The 20,598-nt window shown below is 37.2% G+C and overlaps 1 long non-coding RNA gene across 1 annotated transcript in view; it reads left to right on the top strand.

Annotated features, from left to right (window-relative positions):
- Positions 1 to 210: 210 nt before the first annotated feature.
- LOC143407610 (uncharacterized) overlaps positions 211 to 20,598 on the top strand; it is a 40,753-nt gene continuing 20,365 nt past the window's right edge. The window contains exons 1-2 of the long non-coding RNA XR_013092364.2: positions 211 to 395; positions 19,575 to 19,772. This is a non-coding gene — a long non-coding RNA (uncharacterized LOC143407610). The remainder of the gene's footprint in view (positions 396 to 19,574; positions 19,773 to 20,598) is intronic.

Genomic DNA, 20,598 nt, shown 5'->3' with positions numbered 1-20,598 from the left:
GGAAGGGGTAGAAAAAAAATTTACTTTTGGTTGTAATCATTTTGCTTCGTTTTAATATGTACTGAAAGAGAAAACATGCATTAAAAAGATAAAAGGCCAGTTGTCTTACCCAGCTGTCTCACGCCCAGGCTGGGTGCGTATCTAGAGAAAAGGTTCCTATTCCCAGAATTCTGTTAGCATCTCTCATTGCCTGAGGAAACATTTTCCTGACCTTTCTGATGATATTCTTCCCTATATCCTAGTAGGGAGAATCAAGATCGGGGAGCAAGTATGCTTAGAAAGACAACTGTTTAAAAACCTGATTTTCTTGAGCCTGGATTTTCAATTCCAAACTGTCAAGATTCTGCATTAGAAGTTGGCAGTCTCCTTCTCTGTGGAGCTGCTGGTTTAATTGGGTAAGTTTTGCTGTGGTGACATTAGGGCTCATTAGGCTTTCTCTTATCAGTGGCGTAAGCTGTGAGATTTCAACCAAGCAGAGGTTTAGATTCTAAATGAGAAATATAGATTAGCATTTTGCATAATGAAATAATGGACTTCAGTGTTACCTTTCTAGTGACAAAAGCAGAAACTTAAATCCATTGTAGGGTTCCTTGTTTAATCAATAAATAAACGAGAGGCACAGAAGATTTATTTCTTCTGAGGCAACAAACACTATCATTTTTCTTAATTATCCTCAGGTTTGCCTTTCCTGCTTTCAGATTCTTTGCAAGTAAAAAGCTCTCTACATTACAAAAGGGACGTCAAAATCTCATGTTGTGTTTTTTTTCTTTCTCCCTTACGTATGAAGCGTTTGGCTTTTTTTTTTTTTTTTTTTTTTTTGCTACAATGCCTTTATTTTTTAATGAAAACCTAATAAGGTCAGAGGTTTCTCAAGGTTGTCCAGGCTACCTTAGAGGCCAGAGGTTCCAGCTGAGGAGGAGAAATATCAAGGCAGCTGTAGGAGAGAAAACAAATAGTTTGAACTTTGGATCCACAGATGGTTATGCCTGCCAACTGTTATGAGCCAATGAATATCTGGCCTATCATTTGTCATATTTATTGCAGTACATAATGCTGTAATTTCTCATGGCATGGTTATTTATCTTGCTGTGTTCTCTGAACAGCTAAAATTGCAGCCATGTTGGAGCATATGTATACCTTTCGGGTTTCATCTTTAAATAGCAGCCCTGCAAATTGGCACGGGACTGCCCTCCAAGAACTGGGTTTATGAATGCTGCAAAAGCAACTTGTTAGAAGATTACGAAAAATTCTGACAACAATTTAAACTGTGATTCTGGTCTTACTTCTATGTGCTTAGCTGCAGAGATTAAACTGAGCACAGGGTCTACCCTGCAGTTCAGTCCTTTTTAGAGGTATCAAGGTGTCTTCCTAAAATGGCAGCTTCTGCAGTCATGTGTACCAGACCTAGAGGCTTTCTGGGAGCATGCAAAGATTCCTCTAACTTTGCAATAGAAAAGGGGCTTTGGAAAGGAGAAAGGTTGAGGATGGCAGGAAGAAGGCATGCGGTACTCAGTCACTGGTTCTTGACAGCATTCATGGGGGCATTGCCACATCAAAAAGAGCAGCAGGCACACCTGTCTTTACTGGCATCCCCACTACTGGCAGTGGTGAGTCAGGATAGAGGCTACATGATGCTTGATGACAGACGGTGTGACTTACAGGTGGGCAGAGAGACTCTTCAGGGTACTATTGCTCACCTGATACATCTCAGCACCCCCGATGAATCACTGGGTCCAAATGGGGCTTGGACTTGGGGGCAAATTTTAGTGCACACTGGAGCCTCCAAGAATGGCAGATGGAAAAATGTAGGTGCCTCCCATCCATACTGGGTTAGCTGCATCCCATTCCTGGAATGTGGAAACTCATGCTTTGTTGTAGATCCCTCTATTTTTTATGATAAAGAAACTGTCAGCCACTCAGACCTGGAAAGGACAGGCAATCACTGGTCTTATTTTAGCCATGGGTGCACTCACAATGACTTTAATCTGAAATATTAACAACTGTTATTTCTTAGAGTCCCAAGATATCTCTCCTCTTCCTATCCTTTCAAAGCAGTGTAATAGCCATATGGTGTTCAGCAGAAGAGAGAATAGAGCATAATGTCATTCCTGTTATTATTACGGTTACAATCTGCAGGTTAAGACGCTGAAGTCCTTCCCCCTTGGCTTAACTTCCACATTAAGGAAGGGATGTCAGCTCTCTTCTGTGTCTCTCTCTCCCTGCCTTTCTGTTCCTGTTCTCTTCTGTCTCCGGACTGTGCAGAAACAAGACTCTAATAGGCAAGATAACTCAGGAGAAAAAGAAGGCTCTACAAATGTAATTCTGATGGTATGATTCTGAATTGTTTTCTGTTCTCATGAGAAATAAAAAAGGGTGGTTTTTCTGAAGGTGGTAAAGCTGGGTGAGGACCAACCACTTGGGTTGTCTCAAGTTAATAAGGGTATGCTCAAAGAAAGGAAGAATGAGCAGATGACCTAGTACAGACCCGAAATTCATGGAGGAAACTGCATGAAGAAAGTCATAAAGGTTAAGACTCAGAAAGAATGAGACTTTTGAAAAATACCAAAGGGGACAAGAAGCTTTAAAGTCATTGTCAGTGCTTAGTGCATGGAATGGCAGTCTAAGGTCCATGGGCAGTGATAAAAAAGTTACTATTTCCAGTTCTCTTTTACATCTGTCTCCCAAGTTAGGCATAATGCCTTTTCAGACTAGGAAAGATGGAGGAACCATTGGTTAGAGAACGGGAAGGCTAAGATATGTAAGATGTTTTTCAAAGAGCACTGTTCGGATTTTTAGGTCTAGACACGTGCGTCTCAGATCCTAGGGAGACAGGAATCACAGAACAGCCCTTGAGGGAACAGTGACAATAGGGCAACTCCAGACTGAGTAAGTGTCCCCATTTAAAAGAAGGGAACTATATTATTAAGCAACTGGTTTAAGTACATTATAAAAGGAAGCAAATTGGGCGTGGTGGCACACTATGCAATCCCAGTAACACAGGAGTCTGAGGCAGGAGGATCTCAAGTCAGAAGCCAACCTCAACAACTTATCAAGACCCTCAACAACTTAGTGAGACCCTGTCTCAAAAAAAATAAAAAGCTTTGGGGATATATCTCAGTGGTAAAGCACTCCTGTACCCAAAATAAAATAAAATTAAAAAAGGAAACAAGTTAGGAATAAGTGCTATAGTCATGTGTTTTAGTCAGCTCTTTTGCTGCTATGACTAAAAGACCTGACCAGAACAATTGTAGAGGAGGAAAAGTTTATTTGGAGGCTCACGATTTCAGAGGTCTCAGTCTACAGAAAGCAGCTCCGTTCTTTAGGGCTCGAGGTGAGGCAGAACATCATGGTGGAAGAGTATGATGGAAGGAAGCAGCCCACATGATGATCAGGAAACAGAGACAGACTCCACTATCCGGATTCAAAATTTATACCCAAAGACACACCCCCAGTGACCCATCTCCTCCAGCCACACCCCACCTGCCTCTGGTTACCACTCAGTTAATCCCTATCAGGGATTAATTTACTGATTGGGTTAACGCTCTCACAACCCAATCATTTCTCCTCTAAACCATCTTGCTTTGTTTTACACATGAGCTTTGGGGGACCTATCACATCCAAACCATGACAACATGGGGAAAAGTCAGACAGCTAAGGGATGGTAGCAGAGTGGCAAAGCTAGAACTGAATTGTCCAATGTGTCAGTTAGGTCAACATGAAGGTAACCCGCATGGACTTCAGTACGAGCTATCTGTGCACCAAGAACAAAAATCCTCAACACAAAACACCTTCAATTGTTGTTTTAGGCTTTGGTGACATTGGAGAAGTAAGATTAATGGTTCTCCTGACTTCAAGGAGGTCTCTTTTACCCAGCCAAACAGAGGCAGGCCTTAGAATTGCCTTTTAGGACTAGACTGTCTGCTCTTGTCCTTCCTTCCTTTCATCATCTCTCCCAACCTAACTTGAATAGATTAGTTTGTTAGAAGGGGTGTTTTAATTGGGTTGAAATTGTGAAAAGTTTGCCTGTTGGAAAAATTGCTGAGAGAAGATTTGATACATACTTGCTTCCTGATGACCCTGGATAAGCCAACAGCTCTGATCCTTAGTTCTCTCATTTTGGAAAGAAGAACAATGGCTAGACAGCAGCCGGGGCCCTCTCTCAAGATTCTCTACCCACTCCTTGATTTCCGTGCTCTTTTCTTGGACTTCCCATTAATTTTATTTTTGTCCTGTTACACAGCATATTTTATCAGATTCATAGGCATTTTGTTTCTTGACTACTTTAAATAAACAGCAAACTCTCTTAAATCATTGAAATGTGAAAAGAAATGAAAATACAGCAGAAATTCAATCAGAGCAAGTTAGGTCTAGTTGCCTGCTGTTTATACCATTGTAAATAATCTCAAGGTGCCCTCCTGCTCGCTGAGTTTCCTCATAGCAGTTTATGCCCCATGCAGTACAGTTGAAAGACACTGACTGTAAAGGGATGCAGGGTCTAGCAGGAGCTTTGCCACTAATTAGCAATGTGACTTTGGACAAATCTTTTTACATCTTGGCGCTGTTTCCTCATCAGCACAGTAAATGGGTTGACCTCTATGATCTCCTAGGTCCTTTCCAATGCCAGAATTTTTAAAAGCCCATGATTTCAAGCCAAAAACTGTATTATGGAATGAGGTGACGGTTTGTATAACTGCAAGTTGATTAGGGAAATGGCATAGGATTTATTTTTTAAATTTGCTTTCACAATAATGAATCATGGAATAAAGACAGAAGAGAGATACATTTAATGCAAGCATTCAAGGAAGCATAGCATATTTTAAACAATGGTTGAAAATAACCTTTCATTCTTTGCCCTTTTATTTTTCCTAATGGATGGCCTAAAATGGGTACTCAGGCTGAATAGTGGCTTTCATTCAATTTTAAGTCACCTCATCAGGTTGTGTACGGCTGCTTTCCACGTTAGCTGACATTGCAGGATGTAGCACAATGCAGAATGAAGAGTTAGAAATGTGACATGGCATGTCAGAGACAATGCTTGCCTTTTGCAGATCAGTTATCATTTAAAGGTTGGTATTTAGAACCATCCTTAGATAATTCAATATCTGTGTCTCTGGTAGGCAGTATGTCAACCTGAGTTAATTCTTTTTGCTTATCAGATATGATGGGACAAGATGACATTAAAATGGTCAAAAGAAATCATCCAGAATGCATATTTTTAAAAATATCAAGCAAATCTTTGAGGAGCTTAGGAATTGCTTGGTTTGATTTCCTACAGTAAATGACAATTGTCATAGAGAGCCATCCAAGATAAACCCTGATATCTTCTTTTGTTATCCTCTCCCACAATATATCACGTTCTCCGATGACATCAAGATGTCTCATTTTGATTGGAAATTTTCCTTTCTTGTGAAGGGAAAGTGTTTAAAAGGGCCTGGGGCTTACACAATTATTTGTAAGATTCACTAATCTGTGGGTACAATGGAGTCTCATGAGCAGTACTGCCTTTAATTTTATAGCCTCTCACTGACATCTGCTCAAGCTGTATCATGTGTGCCCCTAAAATGGCCATTCCAGGGATTCCCAGTACACCTGTGACATCACCAGTCGGCTGTTGTATGGCTGTTCTACTTTACCAGTCAGTCCTGAAATGCACACAAAGCCTCATTTTCACTCTGTTTTGGATTATTTTAGTACATATAAACACATTACTGTTGGTGACTCTATTCATATATGCAGTTTCATGAAAAAGGTCATTGAGAGTCCTTTCTTTACCTGGAATACTCTCTTGGGTACCTGGCAAGCATCCAGAGAGGGGAAATGAGAAGTAGTGAGTGCAGGCTGGGTCCTTTTTATGCAACCAGGGCTTTTTTTCTGGTGGGGCAGGGTGGGACAGTCATCTTCATACTCTTGGTATGATTTTTTCTGGAAAGTTCTTTATCCCATGAAGCAAATAAGTTTCCATCAGGTCTTCTTTACCAGTTTTTCTGAGATCTTCAGACAGCATTTTATGAAAGATAGTAACAATATACATTCAAACCGGGAACCCTGATGATGCTCATTCTAAAGAAAGACATTTCCTGAGAATATTTTATGTGTGATACACTTATTTCTCTCTTTTCTAAAGAATTGTTTTCCTCTTGAAGACTAGTTTGAATGGAAGAATTGATATGTAGGACTCCTCTTAACACAGACCATTAAATCATTTTCAAATAAAACATAATTAGCAGAGAAGAAAAATACTTCTGAAATGTTTTTTTCCCCCAGCCAATGCCTTTATATACACAGAAGGCTATTGATTATGAAACAACTTTGATTTAATTGGCTAATTAGAAATAGTTAGCTATAGCTATTAAATATAAATAATTAGAAATAACTAATATCTAGAAATAACTAGAAAAGTACAGAAATATTCAAACTCTTCAGAAAAAAAATTGATAATCTAACTTTCTTCTTAGTATTTGAGTAGACATATATTTATATAGAGGAATCATGTTTTAAAATTATCTAGTTTTTTTTTTTGATACTGGGGATTGAACCCAGGGGCATTTAACCACTAAGCCACATCCCCAGCCCTTTTTTATATTTTATTTGGAGATAGGGTATTGCTAAGTTGCTGAAGCTGGCTTTGAACTTGTGATCTTGCCTCAGCCTTCTGAGCTGCTGGGACTATAGCATTTTTATTGATACTTTAGAAGCTGTATTTTATTTTATTTTTGGTACCAGGGATTGAACCCAGGGGTACTTAACCACCAAGTCACATCCCCAGTGATTCTTCATATTTTATTAGTGACAGAGTCTCACTAAATTACGTAGGGCCTCATTAAGTTGCTGAGGTTGGCTTTGAACTTGTCATCTTTCTGCCTCAGCCTCCCACACAGCTGGGACTATAGGCTTGCACCACTGCACCAGGCTTTATATCTTAGAATCTGGACATTGTTATTCTTAATAATTCTTAATATATGTTTTGGTAAAAAAATATTATATTACATCACAGATAGTCTTATTTTTAATGAATGGAATATGAAACTTAATATATACTCCTGCATGTATGCTGCTACTTAAATTACCTGCATTTTAAAAGAGGTTTGTATGCATAGCCTTTCCTAAATTGCATATTAACATTAGTGGTCTACAATGTTGATAGAAATGGGTAGGCACTGACATGTTTATATAGTTGTTTATATAACATTCTCAATAATGCAAATCAAACCAACATTGAGATTTCATCTCATTCCAGTTAGAATGGAAATCATCAACAATAAAATAATCATAAATTCTGGTAAGGATGTGGAGAAAAAGGTAAAAACATACTTTGTTGATGGAACTGCAAGTTAGTACAAGTGCTTTGAAAAGCAATATGGAGACTCCTCAAAAGACTCAGGATGAAACCACTGTATGACCCAGCTATTCCACTTTTTGATATTTATCCTAAAGAACATATCAATGTTCATAACAGTGTAATTCACAATAGTCAAATTATGGAACTAAACATGGCACCTGTCAATTGATGAATATATAAAGAAGATGTGGTATATATACACAATGGATTTTATTGAGTCATAAAGAATAATGAAATAGCCAGGTGTGGTGGCATATGCCTGTAATCCCAGTGACACTGAAGACTAAGGCAGCAGGATCTCAAGTTTGAGGCCAGCATCAGCAACTCAGCAAGGTCCTCAGTAACTTAGTGAGATCCTGTCTCAAAATGCAAAATAGAAAAAGGCAGACACTTCTCAGAGGAGGACATACAATCAATCAACAAATATACGAAAAAATGCTCATCATCTCTAGCAGTCACAGAAATGCAAATCAAAACCACTCTAAGATACCATCTCACCCCAGTAAGAATGGCAGCCATTAGGAAGTCAAACAACAACAAGTGTTGGCGAGGATGACGGGGGAAAAAAGTACACTCATACACTGCTGGTGGGGCTGCAAATTAGTGCAGCCAATATGGAAAGCATATGGAGATTTCTTGGAAAGCTGGGAATGGAACCACCATTTGACCCAGCTATTCCTCTTCTTGGGCTATACCCAAAGGACCTAAAAACAGCATACTACAGGGATACAGCCACATCAATGTATATAGCAGCTCAATTCACAACAGCTAAACAGTGGAGCCAATCTAGATGTCCTTCAGTGGATGAATGGATAAAAAAAATGTGGCATTTATACACAATGGAATATTACTCAGCACTAAAAAATAATAAGATCACGGCATTTGCAGGGAAATGGATGGCATTAGAGAAGATTATGCTAAGTGAAGTTAGCCAATTTCCCCCCCAAAAACAAATGCTGAATGTTTTCTCTGATATAAGGGGAGTGACTCAAAGTGGGGTAGGGAGGGAGAGAATGGGTGGAAAATTACCTCTAGATAGGGAATAGGGGTGGGAGGGAAAAGGAGGGAGAAAGGGAATAGCAAGAATAGTGGAAGGAGATGATCATAATACAAAATTCATGTATGAAGAGATGAATTTGGTGTCAACATGCCTTAAATACAAATAGAGATTTGACAAATTGTGGTATAAAGGTATATTAAGAATTGTTATGCAAAAAAATTAGGAATGTAATGCACTCCTCTATTGTGATGTATGTAAGAAATAATAAGAGAAAAAAAAAAGGCTTGAAATCAGGATGTAGCTCAGAGGCAAAGTGCTCCAGGTTCAAATCCTCAATACAAAAAAAAAAAAAAAAGAAAGAAAAAAAATCAAGTTCTGTATTTGCTGATAAACGGATGAAACTGAAGAACATCATGCTAAGTGACATAAGACAGACTTAGAAATTCAAAGTTCTAATGTTTTCTTGCACATGCAGAAGCTAGAGATAAATAAGGAATTTAAATGGTGGGGAATCCCATGAAGATAGATGGCCAGGAGAGTGGAGTAAAGAAAGGGAATAGAGGGGGGCGGGGAGAAAGGGTGGGAAAAGGGAGGAATTTTGGAAAGAAATTAACCAAATTATATCATGTACATGTGATTGGATATATCACAGAGAATTCCACTTTTATGTACATTTATATAGCACAAATTATAAAAATGAATAAAGAAAAGAAGACTAGAGAAGGGAAGAAGGGGAAGGGAAAAGGAGAGGTGCAAGTACTAGGGGTTGAATGGTGCAAATTATATTCCATGCATGTATGACTATGTCAAAATGAACTCTACTACTATGTATAACTATCATGCACTCATAAAAACATTAAATATTTTAAAATGCATATCATTTAATTGTGCCCCTGCAATATATGATAGTTCTTTATACTATTTGCAAAATATTGCTGCCCTTCATGTTTGGAAATGTTATTACAAATAAACATATGTAAGGTTGTATCTACCAGATCAATATGTGATCAATAATTCACTGCACACAAAATGGAAAATACTATAGACATTATTGACAGAGTCTCACATTGTTTGTAGCTTTGTCTTAAAGTTGGGACTTCCATAAATAAATCAGGGTATGGAACTCAAATAATCAATCAAGAACTAGTCTAATTGATATACATGTACACATAGTATCTTTGTCTTTCACAAGCACTTGTTCTAAATGATGTCCTGAGTCTGATTGCATAGAGTTGGGTGGTCAGCCTGAAGCGGGCATCTTCCTAATTTATACTCTCTGTTCTGTTTTTGTCTGGCTCTTCAATCTGCTTGATTCATCTGTTGTATCCCAACACATCCAACCTAATCAAGTTGTGTCGAGTTGTACTGCCTTTCCATATCCTGGGTCCACACTTTCGGCACTATCTACTGAGGTCCAATGTTAACAACCACTATGCTCATTCAACAATCAGGCACTGAGCTGGGATATAGAACTGATTCAGCCTCTTGCCCTTCAGTGAGAGATAGCAAACTGCATCTACTGATTTTGCCTGCCTCAGTCTGCACGTTGCATGTTTCTTTCTTTCTTTCTTTTTTTTTTTTTTTATTTCCATAGTAATAGTTAATACTTAAAGAACACCAGCTTTCACCAGAAAGTAACATTTTCACCCACTTAATTCTTTTAACAAATTTATAGTATGGATACTGTTGTAAGTTCCATTTTATGGATTAGGACACTAAAGCTCACCTAGGGTCACACATCTAAGGAACAATGAAGGAAGACTTTGAATCTGGATAGCCAGCTCCGGAGTCTGAGTCTGTGCTTGACACAATATTGGCTTATGTTTATTTTAGGGAAATTTCCATCCTCATTGATAGAACCATGCTGGAATGATCATTAAGACCAGAGAGGGCAGTCCTGACCCAGGCTACAAGGGAAACGGAATTGTGAGCAGAGAGACTGACCTGGAAATAATAGCTTGAGGCCATTCGTCTGGATGGTAGTACCCTGAGATATCATTCATTTATATCTGCTGTCACAACATCCGGAGCTGCTCAGGTTCTTGCCCTTTCTCAAGGTGGTTCCTCAGCTTTTCCTTCAACTGTGAATTCTGTCCTATATCTTTCCAATAATTTCACTTTTAGATTAAGTAAGCAATAGCCAATTACTACTGCTTTGCACCCAATTTCTACAATTTTGTTTAAATTATAGAATCAGATGGGATGTTGTATTAGTAAATTCTATAATATTGTTTACAATTATAGAACCAGATGAAGTTTCAAACTTAGTTAAATTAAGTTCTCTGGAAGTCATATTGAAAAATATGTTGTCTTTTTGACTTTTAGGACATGTTTTGGGGTGGTTACAGGAAATTTGATATGCAATGATTCTGGTAGGTTCAAGCTTCCTACCTCACAACCCTTACGGTTTTGTTTTTAATTGATTTTGTTAACCTTCTATTTTAGTGCTTTATTATGTCAATCAATATGAGTGACATGATGTAATAAAAGTTAGGTTTAAATTTTATAGTCTTATTTGGACTAAGGAAATAAACAATTATAGATAATAAATAATTACATTGCATGTGCAGTTAACATTTATCTTAAAGTCTATCTACTTATGCATTTAATTGCAAATGCTTTGAAAGTTTGTTGAAAGATGAAAACTACTTTTTATAAAACACAAGATTCACACCTATGAAATCCCTGAGGATTTGAGAATATAAAATATTGTCAAGACTAACCAATAAAAACAGGTCACACAGAAATACACAGTTTGACCTCAGTGAATAAGGAAGCTATCTTGGCAAATGTTGTCAAACAATTATACTTATAAATGTTTTACCATTGAACATTTTCAATGCACAGTTTAGAAAAAAGAAAATTATATTGAGTCCTCCTGTACTTACCACTTTGTTTCAACTAGTATTAATTCATGGCCAATTTTATTTCTATATACTTCACCTACTTCTCTCTCTTAGATTATTTTGGAGCAAATCCTAAACATCATATCAATTCATCTGTATATTTTCCAGATATATGTATAAAACAAAAAATTTTTTCTTCCTTCTCCCTCTCTCTTATGTATGTATATATATATATATATATATATATATATATATATATATATATATATATAACATGATTATTACATCTTTTAAAAAGCTAATCCTTCCTTGTTATCATCAATGTCCACTCTGCAACCTTTTTTGCAGCCTGGCCTTTTGGTGGGGGGGCTTAGGGTTCCCACATTGCATCCTCTTGCTCTCTCAGATGTCAGCATCACACAGCAAGCTCAGACTCACATGGTGTCTAATTCTAAGCATATGTTCCAAGCTTTTCTGCACTATGGTAGATGGCACACCACTGGGTGAAGCAATGCATCCTCAAAGGGGAGGTGACAAAAGCCCAGGTGTAACACGGAACCAATGGGGACAGGTGTCTGTGGAACAGATTCCAGCCTCTGGTTCTTCGAGAAGATGATTCTTGGCAGCCTGCCATGTGCTTCTTGGCCCAAGAAAAGCCAGCCCCATATGCTTACAGTGGCAACCTTCCTAATGCACCTCTATGTTGGCTTTTCCTCCTTCCCAGAAATACTTTCTCTGTTCCCACAGTTCTGTTTCCTGGAGTTACATCTCAAGTCCGTGGATGAGTGCAAATGACGGTACCTTATATTTGAAAAATAATAATTTTAATCCCATTTTAAGTGGCATTGCAATATGTTGATATGCCTCTTAATTCTTTTTCTAAACCTTGTGATAAAATGTATATAATAACACAGGGCTGAGATGCAGCTCAGTAGTTGAGCACTTGCCTCATGCACATGGCCCTGTGTTCCCTTCCATAGCATTAAAAAAAAAAAAAAACAAAAAAAAAACAAAGCAAAACAACAAAAAGCCAAAGTATATATTACATAGAGATAATCATCTTAACTCTCTTTAAGAGTGCAGTTCATTACTATTAAGTACATTCACATAGTTGTGCGACCATTCTCACTATCCATCTTTGATATCCTTAAACCTCACACAACTGAAACTCTGTACCCACCGAAGAGTGATTCTCCCTTCCTCCTAGCTCCCAGCCTCTGGCAACAGCCATTGTACTTCAAATGCTCTTATGACATTCTGTCTTTAGGGGTTTGACTTCTCTAGGTACTGCATGTAATGAAACATATGTTATTTTCCTTTTCATTACAAGCTTATTCTACTTTGCACAGTATCTTCAAGGTTCATTCACATTATAATACATGTCAGAACTTCCTTCCTTTTGAAGCCTGAATAATCTGCCATTGTAGGTATGTACCATGTTCGTCTATTGATAGACATTTGATTTGTGTATGCCTTTTGACCACTGTAAATAATGATGCTGTAAACACGAGTGTACAAATACTTCTTTGAGACCTGCTTTTGATTCCTTTGAGTATATACCTCAAAGTAGAACAATTGGGCCTTATGATGATTTTATTTTACATTTCCACCAACAGTACTAAGGTTCCAATTTCTCCATATGCTCACTAACACTTGCTATTTTCTATTCTTTTTGTATAAGTCATCATTATGACTGAATTCTATTCTAATCTATACATTTTTTCCTTATTTCTCTATTGTTCCTTTCTCTTCCTTAAAGAAACAAGAATGTCTTGATTTTCCATAATCAGTTATTTTCCTGAATATATGCACATACTGCTAACATACAATGCAAAATTTGTAAAAACAGTAAAAATCCTTTAGTATTGAATTTAAACTGGAAGTATCAGTGTGGCATGGACAGATGACATATTTTATTCTGTTCCAAATTATATATTTCCTACTCTGCTTCTGGCAAAAGTCTAGAACAATGAGCACTGTGCGTGTGTGAGTGGGGGGGCGGGAAGGGTGCTGGGGATCAAATCCAGGGTCTTCTGAATGCTAGGCAAGTACTCTACTACTGAGCTACAATTGCAGCCCTGGTTTGTGTGTTTAAAACCACTTCCACTAAATTTAACCATGCCCATCTTGGAGAAGAGGCTGATTTCTGGCCTTTATTAGGAATTGCACAAAATAGTCATGGAACTCTTGTCATACTTGAAAGTGAAGCCAGTATCAAAGACAGCTAGGATGTTTCAAAAGACCCAGAAAACAATTTGAACAGGTGGTCACTGGCCAAAGATAAAATAACTTGTGCATTAGTAAAGATAATAAATAGTTCCAATGGATTAAAACATATCAAAAATGTTTAAAGAAACATGTTCATAATGACACTAAAGCAGAAAAAAAATACTTCATGAGTCAAATTGGAAGATGCTGAGGATCTAATTAATTATTTTGAAAAATGGTAAGAAAATTGATAGAATCTAATCTTTTTTTAATACTAACTGTACCTAAACCAACAAAATTATTAATGAGATTGTGTCTTTTTATAAAATATTCTAGTTGATAAACAAAAAAAATATAACAGTATGTTAGTATTTTGCAACTCCTACTGATTTGGTATAGCTCCCCATTGACCATTACCAAAGGGAAGATGACCAGTCATGGACCTCCCATGGAAGTTCATAGCAACACCTCTGAAGAAGCCTTGTTAAAAAAAAATAAAGCTTGAATCATATCAAAATTGTAGATTTAACTATTAATTTACAGGAATTATAGGTCAAGGGAAACAACTATGTTTTTGTTTAACTTACATTATACACTTCTTAAAAAATAATAGACATAGAAACTACAAATGAATGTGTATATTCATTATACAAAGTAAGCCCAGATTTCTTCAGAAATTTCCTACGCAAGCATAAAAATGTTTACTTAGTTCAGATTTTTGTCTTAGGGAGGGCCTAATGTTCATGGCAAAGGAGACTTTTTAAAAGAGATTGGCACTTAACATGATGTCTATTATTTCTCCTGACATCTTATCTTCTTATTTGGCTTTTGGTTTTGTGGAATAAGATAAAAGAAAATTGTTAATGTTCTGTAACACCATGTGCTTGGTTTTAGTAATCTCAGCTTTGATTTAGATTTTTAAAATGTTTTCTCCTCTGGAGAAGAAAAGAAGAAGTGAGACTTAAATATGGGACCAACAGGGAAAAGGGCAGTTAAATTGGATTCTATAGTGTTCAGTTCCCTGGACACACAAATAATTCTATTAATTATCCTTTCTTCTGACTTTTTGTAGTTAGGACTCTTTGTTCACTATTTCCTGAATACATGTCTTTCAGTGAATGGTGAAAATATGAAAGTTTTAAAAATGTGAAGTTAAAAGTTATTTGGTTTACTTGGAAACCAAGGAAGAATTGTAGGAGTTCTCTATGTCAAGTCCAGGAATGTTTGGATCTTATTCAGTTTAATGATTAATACACAGTTCTTTTTTGTGTAGACCAAAGTGCAAACTGTGAGATGACTCACAATGAATCCTCATTTACTTCTTTTCTTAAATCTCTTCATGATTATAACTTGTTACTAAAGATTTATTGAACAATGCCAATTAATTCCTTCAAACATTTAAGAGCCATTCATCATATATATGTCGAGTACCTGCTATTTGTTGGGTTCTGAATTGGATCATGGGATGATAGCAATGAACAAGATCTATACATTGAGTCCTCTCCAGGAAATTACAGGTTGGGGTTTCTAGGAAAGCATATGCCAAGATGGAATTAGTAGTGCAAGAGATTTATTGGAGAAAATGCTCATGAAGCATAACAGAGAAAGGGAATAGTGAGAGTATACGGGGAGTGACTCAGTCCATGATGCAGGCCTAACAATGCTATAGGAAAAGAATATGGAAGGAGGACTGGGCAGGGAGAACCTAAGATTACAGTGCATCCCAAGAAAGTCTCAGCTAGGCTGATGTGGAGCCCTGAGCAAAATTGCTCCTTGGAAAAGTCCCATGGTTGGCCAAAAATGGTCCAGCTCTACTACTTCTGCTGGTCTTAGTAATTGACTCAGAGAAGCTCTGGGAGAGTCTGGCTTTGATTGAACATCATGGTGCATCCAGTAGGTACAGCATGTATAGGCTGTCAGCTAACTGTGTAGGTTTGTTCCTGAAGGGGGAAGTAATAGGTACATTACCATGACTGGAATGATAGAAAATACAAACATTAGACAAACTGATACAAGAGTGAGGCATCACAGAAAGGATGCCAAGGAGGTATTTTGGTGGTACAGTAAGGGAAGTTAACATGCATGTTCTTTCCCTGTTTTGTTCCATGTCATAGTAAACAATATTACATAAATACCCTCTCCTGGTGCCTTTCTGATGGGTTCAGCAGACAGGAGGCACAGGCAAGAAATTGGAAAGTAGGAAAGAGGAGAATCCAGTTTATTTCTCCTTATCTCTCTGCCTCCTCTCATCTCACCTCCCAGGTTTCAGCTCTGATCAGAAAGCCCTTCACTTTGTGGTCCTAGCTTCTTCTAAATGGCCATGGATTCTGGGATACTGGTTATGGCCACTGTTCTCTTACTCCATAGAGATCATAGGAAATTCCTGATTTAAATAAATATAGTAAATCTGTGTCGCTTCACTGTCTCTTGTTTGGTTTCCCAACTTTTGAAACACCTTTGTATAAATTCTTTGTATAAATCCCCTTTGACTGAGGTATCTAGTGTGTTTACATTTCCTGTTGGCCTAATCTGGAAGATGTCACAGGGAAGATTTCCTGATGGAATGACATTTAAGCCAAAACCTGGATATGAGCTATCCAAAACAAATTGACCATAATTGGTACAAACAATATGTGTACATTATCTTTAATTTTAGATTTGTTCATTTTGAATATAATGAGAGGGCTGTGGATGTAGTTCAGTGGTAGAGTGCTTGCCTGGCATGCATAAGGCCCTGAATTTGATCCCAGTACCCCCCGCCCCCCCCTCAAACACACACACATGCAGGTTAAAACAGTATGACAGTTAAAAATATAGATTCTGGAACTTCAGTGTTTGGGTTTAAATCCCACTTTTTAGATAAGTGACCTCAGGAAGTTCACTAAATTCTTTTGTGGTTTAATATCTTCCTTTGTAAAATGAATATAATAATACTATTATCTTCTATGGAAACAATGAGAAGTCAATAAATTAATATGTAGACTCAACAAGGTTTGCCATTATTCTTTTTCACATGCATACAGGATTTTGCAGTATCTATGTATGCTAATGAGCACTCTGAGTCTTCAAGAGAACACTGAATACAACGTAGATGACTCCTCCTCCTCCTCTTCTTCTTCGTCGTCGTCATCTTCTTCTTCTTCTTCTTCTTCTTTTTTTTTTTTTTTTGGTACCAGGGATTCCAGAGGAGGATTCTTAAGACAGCCAGATCTTTTGTCACTTATTATAGGCCACCTTCTTTTTCTACCTGTATAGTTGTAGATTTCTTACTAATGGTGGAAATTCAGTACTTTATTAGGATGGTCATGTCATAGGTCACTTTTAATAAGTTTTGCTTCACATGCAGGTATATCTTATTATTTTTTGATTTTGTTTATTTATTTCTTCCCATGAAATGTGTTTTTTCTGCTATATTAGTCCGGGGCAAGACAGTGTTTACTTTCAAGTAAAAAAGACATGTTTCATAAAAAACACCAGGAATTGATAAGCAATGGTACAGGTAATGGTGCATGTCATCCTACTTAGGCCAAACCTGGAGATATTTCTATCATTGTTTGGACATTTGATGGCATCTCTGATGTCGATGGAACTCTGCCCAGATGCTGGAGGCTGCAGGATCAGTTTCATCTGCTTGTTCAGCTAGAAAGCTGTCTTTGCTCTGAGTCTATTATCTTTTCTCTGCAATTTCATAACCCCCCGTCTCTTTTTTGTTATCTCAGCCTCATTTGGAGCATTGTGGGGCTTTCACCTGCAAGCAACACTAGGCTTGATTCACTGAATGCAGCTCTGGACTGTGGCCAGTAATGAGCTACAGATTTCTCTACATCATAGAAATGATGACGATTTAACTGGCAGAGAGATGTGAGGTGGATTTGCTCACACTGGAGATGCAACCTCTGTAATTCTTCATTGCATGCATCTGGAAGCATGAGCTCTGAAGTCACCACAAAGGACCATCTTGGGAATGAGCACTGTTATTGGGGATAACCCAGGCTTCCAGGATCATTGCGTATGCCAATGTGGTAGTGATTAAAAGCAAGCATTCTGGAGAAACAGGCTCAGGTCCTTGCTTTTCTCCTTTTAACTGTGTGACTTTTAACCAATTAGCCAAGCTCTCCACTACTAATGAATACATTAGGGATGATAATAATACCTACATCATAGGACTATTGCAGATTGAGGTTATTTAGATAATGTTCTATGTGGTAGTTGTTATTATCACTGGTCAGTACCTAAATCAGGGCCGTGTGTTACCACTCTGTCTCTCCTACTTTTACCTAACACATAGAGTTATTCTCCTTTAAAATAAGGAATTTGGGTTGCCACTCTCATATTTAGCTCTTGAGGAAAACAGCCCACAATCTGGATGGGGATCAATGAATTGGACATTTGAAATAGCATTCAGTTTTTAACAAGAGGAAACTGGAGGAGAGTGCTGGAAGTATAAAGCCCTATTTCTTAAATGGCTTTGGACTGGGCAATTCTATTTTCTCCTCAAGGAAGATCAATTATCCAGATGTCAGATTTCTGCCACTTGCTCTTCTATTCTGTTCTTTCTCTCTGACTTTTTCATTTCTTTTTCCTTTACCTTTGCTTTCTCTAAGAGTGTGTCAAATCTTTCTCCACAGCCCAGCTTAATGTTCTGCAAGCTCAATTTAGCTCTTCAGGACTTTGAGAGAGATCTTTTAAATACTGTCACAACATTATTAGTTACCTAACATTGTTTATGGTTTTTTCCCCCAATACAGTCAACTTCCTTTCAAAAACGTCTTCCTATATCTTATCTTTCATTTCATTTTACTTTTTTTTTTTTTAAATATTATGAAGCAATGTTCTAAAATATTTGTTCCTTGGAACAAATCTTTGTAAAAATACAGTCATCCAGCTTTTATCACGCTGTCTTGGTTTTCTTGCCAAAACTTTTCAAAGGCTTTAACACTGTTTATTTTGTATATTCTTATCTTTGATAGAAGGCAGGTCTATTTTGATCTGCTATTTGAATAAAAATTAACATGGCATATATTCCTTGGGTCTGCTCATGATGTAGCTTGACATTTCCCACTCCTCCTTTTATAATTTTGATAAAAGAGATGATATAGATTTATATTAATCATTTGGTTATTAGACTGACAGAGAGGAATGGAGAGAAAATTGAGGTGTGTAAGCAGTCTACGGAAGAACAGAAGGAAAACAGTCCTTTTAATATTTGTTGAAGTGACCCGGTTTTCATATCTAATTTTCCCTTGAACCTAGTGATTGCTTTTAGGTAAATAACATTGTTTTGTTGTTTACCTGCCAATCCTGGCAAATGTTGTTTAGTTTAGGAAAATGCCTTTGAGTCAGGATGAATATATCATTGGATGGGAAGCTGTCTGTCTGTAACTCCTTTTTGCATGGTCTTGTTTATTTTTTCAGCCCAGTGCTTCTGCCTAAGAGCAGCTGTGTGTGTGTGTGTGTGTGTGTGTGTGTGTGTGTGTGTTTGTGTAGCACTGAAACACACTCTAAATGTAAAAAGTTCTTATTTTCCACAGTTCCCTTCCTTCTTCCTTTCCTTTATTCCTTCCCTCCCTCCCTCCTCTGCCTTTTTCTCTCTCACTCCCTTTCTGTTATAGGAAAAAAATTCCTCATTGATTCAGAAAAGCACTCCATCACGTTGGAGAGGAGTGACTTCTAACAGGAAGTTGTGGTCAGTAGAAATCCTTACCGCTTTTTCTGTTAGGCATACTTTGCTCCCAGGAAACCGATTCAGGTGTTCCAAGTAGAGTAGTTCTTATCTGTCCCTTGCCTCATTTTCTTACAACTGTTAATGGCTGGACAGATTGTCACTGTACAGGGGAACCCAAGAGGGGACTGACTCACATACTCCTGCTGACTAAGCTGTGTGACCTCCAGCAGGGTTCCTTCCTGCCAGAGGAATAGGCACCATTTACAAATTATCATAAAGACATTGTTTATCTGCCCAGTGTGGGGACTTGTGTCCTCTCAGTGCAAATGCCTATTTCTAATTTGCACAAAAGTTTACCCTGGGCTATTCATGGTCTGTGCAACATTAGGTGAGTTTGTGGGCCATGCTTTCTTGGAAACCGAGGTCATCCGTTAGCTCTTGGTGACTAGCTTCAGTTTTATTCCATCTGGGCCATTTCTGGGAGAAACTCTTGGACACTCTTTGCTTATTTTTCAGCTGGTATGAAGAGAAGATTTGACCCTACTTTTCTGTTCTCACCTTTCTGAGAAGTCCATACTTTAAGAGGTGTATTAAATGGTTAAAATTCTGAAAAGAATGAGATGAAGGAAGAAAGGCAGGAAGGAAAGAAGAAAGGAAATGTCACTGTCCTATTCCTGTCTTCAGTGTGCTGAGTTTCTCACTCTACTATTATAGGTAAGCACTGTTAATTATTTATTATATTTGCATCTACAATGTATTTATGCACAAACAAGTATAAATTCTTTTCTTATTTCACTATCATATATTTGAATTGAAGGCTATGCCATGTGGCTTACTTCGAATTTTTATTTTCATCAAACAATATCTTCAAGAACTTTGCAAATTTGAACACTGAGTCTTCATTTTTTTATTTAGCAGCATAGTGTTCCACTGCATGGGCAATTGGCTAATCAGCCTCCTCTAGATAAACATTAAGGATGTTTCCAATCAATTATTTTTACAAACAATGTTGTAGTGAATAACCTTGTAATAATGTATTTTTCATATGGGAAAATATGTCCATATGATAAATTCTTAGAATCAGAGGAGCTGAATGAAATGGTATTTGATTTTGTAATACTAATTGATATTTCCAAATATCTCCCATAAGGTTTTAGCAAATTATATTTCTATCAAAAAATTTTGAAATGATTGCTTCCCTTAAAACTTGCTAGAATAGTGTCTTGTCAAGTTTTAGGTTTTACCCATACTGATTGGTAATATTAGTTTTTTAAATTTTCATACTTTTATCATGAGTGTTTACTTTTTCATATAACTATGAGCCATTTATATTTTACTTTCTATGGAGTCTGTTATATCTTTTGTTCGTTTCTCCCCTTGGGTTATTGGTCTTTAATTATTTAAACCAATTTTAAAAGCATTTAATGTATAATCTAGTTCTTTCTCTGTTTAATGTGTTAAAAATACTTTTCTAATGATTGTCTCTTTTTTTTTGCTTCATTTTATTTTACTGGTCATGTAGAACTCTGTCTTAAAAAAA

The sequence above is a fragment of the Callospermophilus lateralis genome, chromosome 9, assembly GCF_048772815.1.
Source record: "Callospermophilus lateralis isolate mCalLat2 chromosome 9, mCalLat2.hap1, whole genome shotgun sequence".
NCBI classification, from domain to species: Eukaryota; Metazoa; Chordata; class Mammalia; order Rodentia; family Sciuridae; genus Callospermophilus; species Callospermophilus lateralis.
The sequence above is the reverse complement of the archived record's forward strand: the minus strand, read 5'-3'. Positions and strand labels throughout refer to the sequence as shown.